The sequence below is a fragment of the Salmo salar genome, chromosome 01 (assembly GCF_965601325.2).
Source record: "Salmo salar chromosome 01, fSalSal1, whole genome shotgun sequence".
NCBI lineage: Eukaryota > Metazoa > Chordata > Actinopteri > Salmoniformes > Salmonidae > Salmo > Salmo salar.
In genome coordinates this window covers 2917420-2927500 of record NC_138291.1, presented here as the reverse complement: position 1 = coordinate 2927500, position 10081 = coordinate 2917420, and positions in this window count along the sequence as shown.

Below are 10081 nucleotides of genomic sequence, written 5' to 3'. Positions count from 1 at the left end.
CCCTCAGTCCCCAGGTGGGTAGATGGCAGGTTGAATAAAGAAAAAACAATAGGCTACATAAAACAATCCATGAATGTATAATTATTGTGCAATTTACACAAAACATTAAGGACACCTTTCTTTCCATGACAAACTGACCAGGTGAATCCAGGTGAAAGCTATGGTCCCTTATTGATGTCACTTGTAGATGAAGGGGACGAGACAGGTTAAAGAATCATTTTTAATCCTTGATACAATTGAGACATGGATTGTGTATGTGTGTCATTCAGAGGGTGAATGAGCAAGACAAAATATATAAGTGCCTTTGAACGGGGTATGGTAGTAGGTGACATGCAACCTGTTTGTGTCATGAACTGCAACGCTGCTGGGTTTTTCAGGCTCATGGTCCACCACCCAATGGACATCCAGCCAACTTGACACAACTGTGGGAAGCATTGGAGTCAACATGGGCCAGCATCCCTGTGGAACACTTTCAACACCATGTAGAGTCCATGCCCTGATGAATTGAGGCTGTTTTGAGGACAAAAGTGGGGGAGGGGTACTCAATATTAGAAAGGTGTCCTTAATAATTTGTCCACTCAGTGTATAACCTGTAGGCTACACTGCTCAGTTAGAGTAATATTTAGTCCACTCAGTGTATAACCTATAGGCTACACTGCTCAGTTAGAGTAATATTTAGTCCACTCAGTGTATAACCTATAGGCTACACTGCTCAGTTAGAGTAATATTTAGTCCACTCAGTGTATAACCTATAGACTACACTGCTCAGTTAGAGTAATATTTACTCCACTCAGTGTATAACCTATAGGCTACACTGCTCAGTTAGAGTAATATTTAGTCCACTCAGTGTATAACCTATAGACTACACTGCTCAGTTAGAGTAATATTTAGTCCACTCAGTGTATAACCTATAGGATACACTGCTCAGTTAGAGTAATATTTAGTCCACTCAGTGTATAACCTATAGACTACACTGCTCAGTTAGAGTAATATCTAGTCCACTCAGTGTATAACCTATAGGCTACACTGCTCAGTTAGAGTAATATTTAGTCCACTCAGTGTATAACCTATAGGCTACACTGCTCAGTTAGAGTAATATTTAGTCCACTCAGTGTATAACCTATAGGATACACTGCTCAGTTAGAGTAATATCTAGTCCACTCAGTGTATAACCTCATTACCAGTTAATATTCATAACTAAAACTACACCTCATTACCAGTTAATATTCATAACTAAAACTACACCTCATTACCAGCTAATATTCATAACTAAAACTACACCTCACTACCAGTTAATATTCATAACTAAAACTACACCTCATTACCAGTTAATATTCATAACTAAAACTACACCTCATTACCAGCTAATATTCAGAACTAAAACTACACCTCATTACCAGCTAATATTCATAACTAAAACTACACCTCATTACCAGCTAATATTCATAACTAAAACTACACCTCATTACCAGTTTATATTCATAACTAAAACCACACCTCATTACCAGGTAATATTCATAACTAAAACTACACCTCATTACCAGTTTATATTCATAACTATAACTTCATCTAGTTTTAACATTCTGTCATATAAAAACACATTTTAACCTGTTAGGGCTAGGGGGCAGTATTGACACGGCCGGATAAAAAACGTACCCGATTTAGTCTGGTTACTACTCCTGCCCAGTAACTAGAATATGCATATAATTATTAGATATGGATAGAAAACACCCTAAAGTTTCTAAAACTGTTTGAATGGTGTCTGTGAGTATAACAGAACTCATATGGCAGGCAAAAACCTGAGAGATTCCTTTACAGGAAGTGACCTGTCTGACTATTTGTTGTCCTTCTGTTGCATCTCTATCAAAAATACAGCATCTCTGCTGTAATGTGACATTTTCTAAGGCTTCCATTGGCTCTCAGAAGGCGCCAGAAAGTGTAATGGGGTGTCTGCTGTCTCTGGGCGAAGAACAGCAGGAGAATTTGTGAGTGGTCAGCCTGGGGACAGTGACACTGGAGATGCGCTTTCATTAGAATTCTCCATTTTTTTCTTTCAGCCTTTGAATGAATACAACGTCGCCCGGTTGGAATATTATCGCTATTTTACGAGAAAAATAGCATAAAAATTGATTTAAACAGCGTTTGACATGCTTCAAAGTATGGTAATGGAATATTTTGACATTTTTTTGTCACGAAATGCGCTCCCGCTTCACCCTTCGGATAGTGACCTGAACGCACGAACAAAACGGAGCTATTTGAATATAACTATGGATTGTTTGGAACCAAAACAACATTTGTTGTTGAAGTAGAAGTCCTGGGAGTGCATTCTGACGAAGAACAGCAAAGGTAATCCAATTTTTCTAATAGTAATTCTGAGTTTAGTGAGCACCAAACTTGGTGGGTGTCAAATTAGCTAGCCTGTGATGGCCGAGCTATCTACTCAGAATATTGCAAAATGTGCTTTCGCCGAAAAGCTATTAAAAAATCTGACACCGCGATTGCATAAAGGAGGTCTGTATCTACAATTCTTTAAGCAATTGTTATGTATTATGTGAACGTTTATCGTGAGTAATTTAGTAAATTCACCAGAAGTTTGCGGTGGGTATGCTAGTTCTGAACATCACATGCTAATGTAAAAAGCTGTTTTTTGATATAAATATGAACTTGATTGAACAAAACATGCATGTATTGTATAACATAATGTCCTAGGAGTGTCATCTGATGAAGATCATCAAAGGTTAGTGCTGCATTTAGCTGTGGTTTTGGTTTTTGTGACATATATGCTTGCTTTGAAAATGGCTGTGTGATAATTTTTGGCAGGGTACTCTCCTGAGATAATCTAATGTTTTTCTTTCGCTGTAAAGCTTTTTTGAAAGCGGACAATGTGGTTAGATTAACGAGAGTCTTGTCTTTAAAATGGTGTAAAATAGTCATATGTTTGAGAAATTGAAGTTATAGCATTTTTTAGGTATTTGTTTTTCGCGCCACGCGATTCCACTGGCTGTTGACTCGGCTGGCTGTTGACTAGCCCATAGAAACTAAGTGCCACAATTTGTGGAAATAGGAAGACAACAGTGAATAATGTTGGTAAGGTGTGTTATAACAGTGAATAATGTAGGTAGGGTGTGTTAACAACAACAGTGAATAATGTTGGTAAGGTGTGTTATCAACAGTGAATAATGTTGGTAAGCTGTGTTAAAACCTGTTGGGGCTAGGGGGCAGTATTTTCATGACCGGATAAAAAACGTACCCGATTTAAACTGGTTACTGCTCTTGCCCAGAAACGAGAATATGCATATTATTATTAGATTTGGATAGAAAACACTCTAAAGTTTCTAAAGCTGTTTGAATGGTGTCTTTGAGTATAACAGAACTCATATGGCAGTCAAAACCCTGAGACAAATCCTAACAGGAAGTGGAAATCTGATGTGTGGAATCATTTTCAAGCCTTTGCCTATGAAACACACAGTGAGTTAGTATTCATTTAGCACTTCCTAAGGCTTCCACTAGATGTCAACAGTCTTTACAAAATGCTTTGAGTCTTCTCCTGTAAAAACTGACCAAACGAGAAGCCTGGAAAGTTTGTCATAGGGGGAGGGCCATTACTACTATGTTGCCCGTGCATGTGGGTACTCTTTCATTCTGAAACGTTTTGTAAGACAATGCAATCGTCTGCCTTGAATATTATTGAAGTTCTGATTGAAAAAGGCCCTAAAGATTTATGCTATACAACATTTGACATGTTTGGACGAACGTAAGTAAATAAAAAATGTTTTACTTTCGTGGCGGCATGTTCGGCGCGCTTCGTACATTTTGAGTAGCCTTCGGAACGCGCTAACAAGAAGGAGCTATTTGGACATAAATTATGAACTTCTTTGAACAAAACAACATTTGTTGTGGACCTGGGATTCCTGGAAGTGCCTTCTGATGAAGATAATCAAAGGTAAGGGAATATTTACAATAGTATATTTGATTTTAGATGAGTCCAAGATGGCGCTAGTCTGTATCGCCTAGCCTGTTTTTCTGAGCATAGTACCTTGTTTATTGTAAAGTGTGATTTCCCAGTAAAGTTATTTTGAAATCTGGCTATGCGGTTGCATTCACGAGTTGTTAACCTGTTAGGGCTAGGGGGCAGTATTTACACGGCCGGATAAAAAACGTACCCGATTTAATCTGGTTATTACTACTGCCCAGAAACTAGAATATGCATATAATTATTGGCTTTGGATAGAAAACACCCTAAAGTTTCTAAAACTGTTTGAATGGTGTCTGTGAGTATAACAGAACTCATATGGCAGGCAAAAACCTGAGAAGATTATGTACAGGAAGTGCCCTCTCTGACCATTCCTTGGGCTTCTTGACTCTGTTTATTGAAAACTTAGGATCTTTGCTGTAACGTGACACTTCCTCAGGCTCCCATAGGCTCTCAGAACCCGGGAAAAAGCTGAATGATGTAATTCCAGCCCCTGGCTGAAAAACATTAGCGCCTTTGGTAAGTGGTCTATCAGAGGACAATGAGACTGAGGCGCGTGCACGAGGCGACCCAATGTTTTTATTTTCTCTCTCTTTGAACTAAAACACAGATTCCCGGTCGGAATATTATCGCTTTTTTACGAGAAAAATGGCATAAAAATTTATTTTAAACAGCGGTTGACATGCTTCGAAGTACGGTAATGGAATATTTAGAATTTTTTTGTCACGAAACGCGTCGGGCGCGTCACCCTTCTTTACGCTTCGGATAGTGTCTTGAACGCACGAACAAAACAGAGGATATTTGAACATAACTATGGATTATTTTGAACCAAACCAACATTTGTTATTGAAGTAGAAGTCCTGGGAGTGCATTCTAACGAAGAACAGCAAAGGTAATAACATTTTTCTTATAGTAAATCTGACTTTGGTGAGGGCTAAACTTGGTAGGTGTCTAAATAGCTAGCCGTGATGGCTGGGCTATCTACTTAGAATATTGCAAAATGTGCTTTCACCGAAAAGCTATTTTAAAATTGGACATAGCGAGTGCATAGAGAAGTTCTGTATCTATAATTCTTAAAATAATTGTTATGTTTTTTGTGAACGTTTATCGTGAGTAATTTTGTAAATTCACCGGAAGTCTGCGGGGGTTATGCTAGTTCTGAACGTCACATGCTAATGTAAAAAGCTGTTTTTTGATATAAATATGAACTTGATTGAACAAAACATGCATGTATTGTATAACATAATGTCCTAAGATTGTCATCTGATGAAGATCATCAAAGGTTAGTGCTGCATTTAGCTGTGGTTTGGGTTTATGTGACATTATATGCTAGCTTGAAAAATGGGTGTCTGATTATTTCTGGCTTGGTACTCTGCTGACATAATCTAATGTTTTGCTTTCGTTGTAAAGCCTTTTTGAAATCGGACAGTGTGGTTAGATTAACGAGAGTCTTGTCTTTAAAATGGTGTAAAATAGTCATATGTTTGAGAAATTGAAGTAATAGCATTTCTAAGGTATTTGAATAACGCGCCACGGGATTCCACTGTCAAAGAAAGCCAATAAATGGTCAGACAGGTCACTTCCTGTAAAGGAATCTCTCAGGTTTTTGCCTGCCATATGAGTTCTGTTATACTCACAGACACCATTCAAACAGTTTTAGAAACTTTAGGGTGTTTTCTATCCATATCTAATAAGTATATGCATATTCTAGTAACTGGGTAGGAGTAGTAACCAGAATCGGGGACGTTTTTTATCCGGCAGTGTAAATACTGCCCCCTAGCCCTAAGAGGTTAAGGAATGTTTTAGAAAGAGTAGGGCACAATTGAGGCTCTTTGCCAACCACCTTTCACCCTTGAAAATCATGGTAGATACAAATATAGTGTCACGTCCTGACCAGTAAAGGGCTTATTTGTTATTGATGTTTAGTCAGGACGTGGCAGGGGGTATTTGTTTAGAGTGTTTAGGGGTTTGTTGGGCTATGTGTTTATGTAGAGGGGTGTTGGTTTAGAGTGTACCGGGGTTTTAGGTTTAGGTTCTAGGTTAGTGCATTCTATGTTAGTTCTAGGTTGTTTACGTCTATGTTCAGTTTATTGATTTGACCTTCAATTGGAGGCAGCTGTTCCTCGTTGCCTCTGATTGAAGGTCCTTTGTATAGGGGTTGTTTTGTATGGGGTATTTGGGGGTAGTTGTAGTTGCATAGCTTTGTGTTTAGCCTGCATCCTGTTCGTTCGTTCGTACGTTTTGTTGTTTTACTGTTCAATAAAAGTAAATATGAGCACTCAACCTGCTGCGCCTTCGTCCAATATCTAGGAAAGACGTGACATATAGGCAGATGAACCCCTGACTGTTGATTACTCTCAAAGTCATAAAATACATATTTCTCTGAATGTTCATCTTCAGCCAATGGCTGAATATAACACTCATGTTCCACTTCTTCAAGCACTTCAGGGTCTCTGCTTTTCAAAGGCCCTTTACAGACAGGGCAGTTTAGGATACCACATACCTTTACAGACAGGACAGTTTAGGATACCACATACCTTTACAGACAGGGCAGTGTAGGATACCACATACCTTTACAGACAGGGCAGTTTAGGATACCACATGCCTTTACAGACAGGGCAGTGTAGGATACCACATACCTTTACAGACAGGGCAGTGTAGGATACCACATACCTTTACAGACAGGGCAGTTTAGGATACCACATACCTTTACAGACAGGGCAGTGTAGGATACCACATACCTTTACAGACAGGGCAGTGTAGGATACCACATACCTTTACAGACAGGGCAGTTTAGGATACCACATACCTTTACAGACAGGGCAGTGTAGGATACCACATACCTTTACAGACAGGGCAGTGTAGGATACCACATACCTTTACAGACAGGGCAGTTTAGGATACCACATACCTTTAAAGACAGGGCAGTGTAGGATACCACATACCTTTACAGACAGGGCAGTGTAGGATACCACATACCTTTACAGACAGGGCAGTTTAGGATACCACATACCTTTACAGACAGGGCAGTGTAGGATACCACATACCTTTACAGACAGGGCAGTGTAGGATACCACATACCTTTACAGACAGGGCAGTTTAGGATACCACATACCTTTACAGACAGGGCAGTGTAGGATACCACATACCTTTACAGACAGGGCAGTTTAGGATACCACATACCTTTACAGACAGGGCAGTTTAGGATACCACATACCTTTACAGACAGGGCAGTTTAGGATACCACATACCTTTACAGACAGGGCAGTGTAGGATACCACATACCTTTACAGACAGGGCAGTTTAGGATACCACATACCTTTACAGACAGGGCAGTGTAGGATACCACATACCTTTACAGACAGGGCAGTGTAGGATACCACATACCTTTACAGACAGGGCAGTGTAGGATACCACATACCTTTACAGACAGGGCAGTGTAGGATACCACATACCTTTACAGACAGGGCAGTTTAGGATACCACATACCTTTACAGACAGGGCAGTTTAGGATACCACATACCTTTACAGACAGAGGGCAGTGTAGGATACCACATACCTTTACAGACAGGGAAGTTTAGGATACCACATACCTTTACAGACAAGGCAGTGTGGGATAGCACATACCTTTACAGACAGGGCAGTTTAGGATACCACATACCTTTACAGACAGGGCAGTGTAGGATACCACATACCTTTACAGACAGGGCAGATTAAGGGCTGCATAGGAAATGTTTTATCCTGATGCACTGAACAGTTATACTGACTAGAGTGCCCTCCCCCCCCCCCCCCCCCTCCTGTCTGGTGTAGCCTGATACACTGAACAGTTATACTGACTAGAGTTATTTAAGAAGTTTCCATGTTACATAAGGCTTTTATCGTTTGTTTGGGTTTTTTAATCAAATTGATGCTTATCAATCGTGGCATGGTTTTATGCCAGAAGGATAGGTCTTGGCTGTACTGCCGTCTTAGTTAAGCAACCATATGTTTGTGTAGCTGGACCTCTCTGTCTTTTAGAGTCCTGTAAAAGGCTGTGAGAAACCTATCTAGTAACTGGACCTCTCTGTCGTTTAGAGCTCTGTAAAAGGCTGTGAGAAACCTATCTTCAATCAGTAGAGGCTCTACCTCAGAACTGATTGTGTCAAGCTGTTTAGCCGCATCATCCATCAACACATCGTCCTCATCAACACATCATCCTCATCAACACATCATCCTCATCAACACATCGTCCTCATCAACACATCGTCCTCATCAACACATCGTCCTCATCAACACATCGTCCTCATCAACACATCAACACATCGTCCTCATCAACACATCGTCCTCATCATCCTCATCATCCTCATCGTCCTCATCAACACATCGTCCTCATCAACACATCGTCCTCATCAACACATCGTCCTCATCAACACATCAACACATCGTCCTCATCAACACATCAACACATCGTCCTCATCAACACATCAACACATCATCCTCATCAACACATCATCCTCATCAACACATCATCCTCATCAACACATCATCCTCATCAACACATCAACACATCGTCCTCATCAACACATCAACACTTCGTCCTCATCAACACATCAACACATCATCCTCATCAACACATCATCCTCATCAACACATCATCCTCATCATCCTCATCAACACATCGTCCTCATCAACACATCGTCCTCATCAACACATCAACACATCGTCCTCATCAACACATCGTCCTCATCAACACATCAACACATCGTCCTCATCAACACATCGTACTCATCAACACATCAACACATCATCCTCATCAACACATCATCCTCATCAACACATCATCCTCATCAACACATCGTCCTCATCAACACATCAACACATCATCAACACATCATCATCCTCATCAACACATCATCCTCATCAACACATCATCCTCATCAACTCATCATCCTCATCATAGCTCAACCCTTCATCAGCACCTTCATTGACCTCATCATCCTTGACATTAACACCATTGAATGTATCAACTGGTTTAGGTGTTTTACTCAGTATGTCATCAGTCATCATCTTCCTCCTCTTCCTCTTGTTGTATTGGGTCTTCTGTGTTTGTATTGGCCTTGGAGGAGCCTGAAAGAAAAATATATATAAAGTAGTGTATTAAAATTAAAATATAGATAATATTAAATAACCAATAATAGTGATAAACGAGAAAATTATAAAAAAAGAAATGTGAACAGTACGTTTTAAAATATATTACCACATCAATATATCCTAACTCCCTGTTTCTGTTTGTCACTGTTAGGCCTTGTTTTCTTGTTAGTTAAATGACCTTTGGTTGTTTGATGCCTGTTTTTCAGAGGAGTCGATGTTGTGTTTCCTACCCTGTTGTCCTCTTGATGTGTCGACTCGGCAAGATTGGAGTCTGAAAAAATAACAATATTTGAAATTATTTTAAGATATTCTTTCAAAGAATTATAACTATAATAAAAACAGGGCATACCGTATCCATAAAGAGCTCGTCAATCCAATCGTTTTCAGACGAGTCGTCCTTCTCGGTCAGAGGTGAGGCCGCTCGGTGTACTTGAACTAAATACCTGATTAAATACTGAATGTCTAGGGTTCTGGGGAGCCTTGCAGGACTATGATATGGTGTAGGTACCTGATTAAATACTGAATGTCTAGGGTTCTGGGGAGCCTTGCAGGACTATGATATGGTGTAGGTACCTGATTAAATACTGAATGTCTAGGGTTCTGGGGAGCCTTGCAGGACTATGATATGGTGTAGGTACCTGATTAAATACTGAATGTCTATGGCTGCTTGCAGGCCTGTACAGTATATGTGTAACACATCTTTGATTCTTGGTCTGTTTTAAGTTTTGTCAAAGCCGGCCGCACAGAACTGTAGAATATCGTCATTTTCAATACCCTCGAAGTCATTCAAGGATAGAGCCCATAATGCCTCTGTTGCTCTTGTCTGGGGGCTGTCAGCTGTAAACACAAGATTAGGTTTTTAAAATAGTGGACACGAATTGTTTAATGCTTAATATATAAAGATTATTACACATTTTATTATTGACTCACGTCTATAGTATCTTGATGGCGTGGGACTGAGTAAAGATACACCTGTAG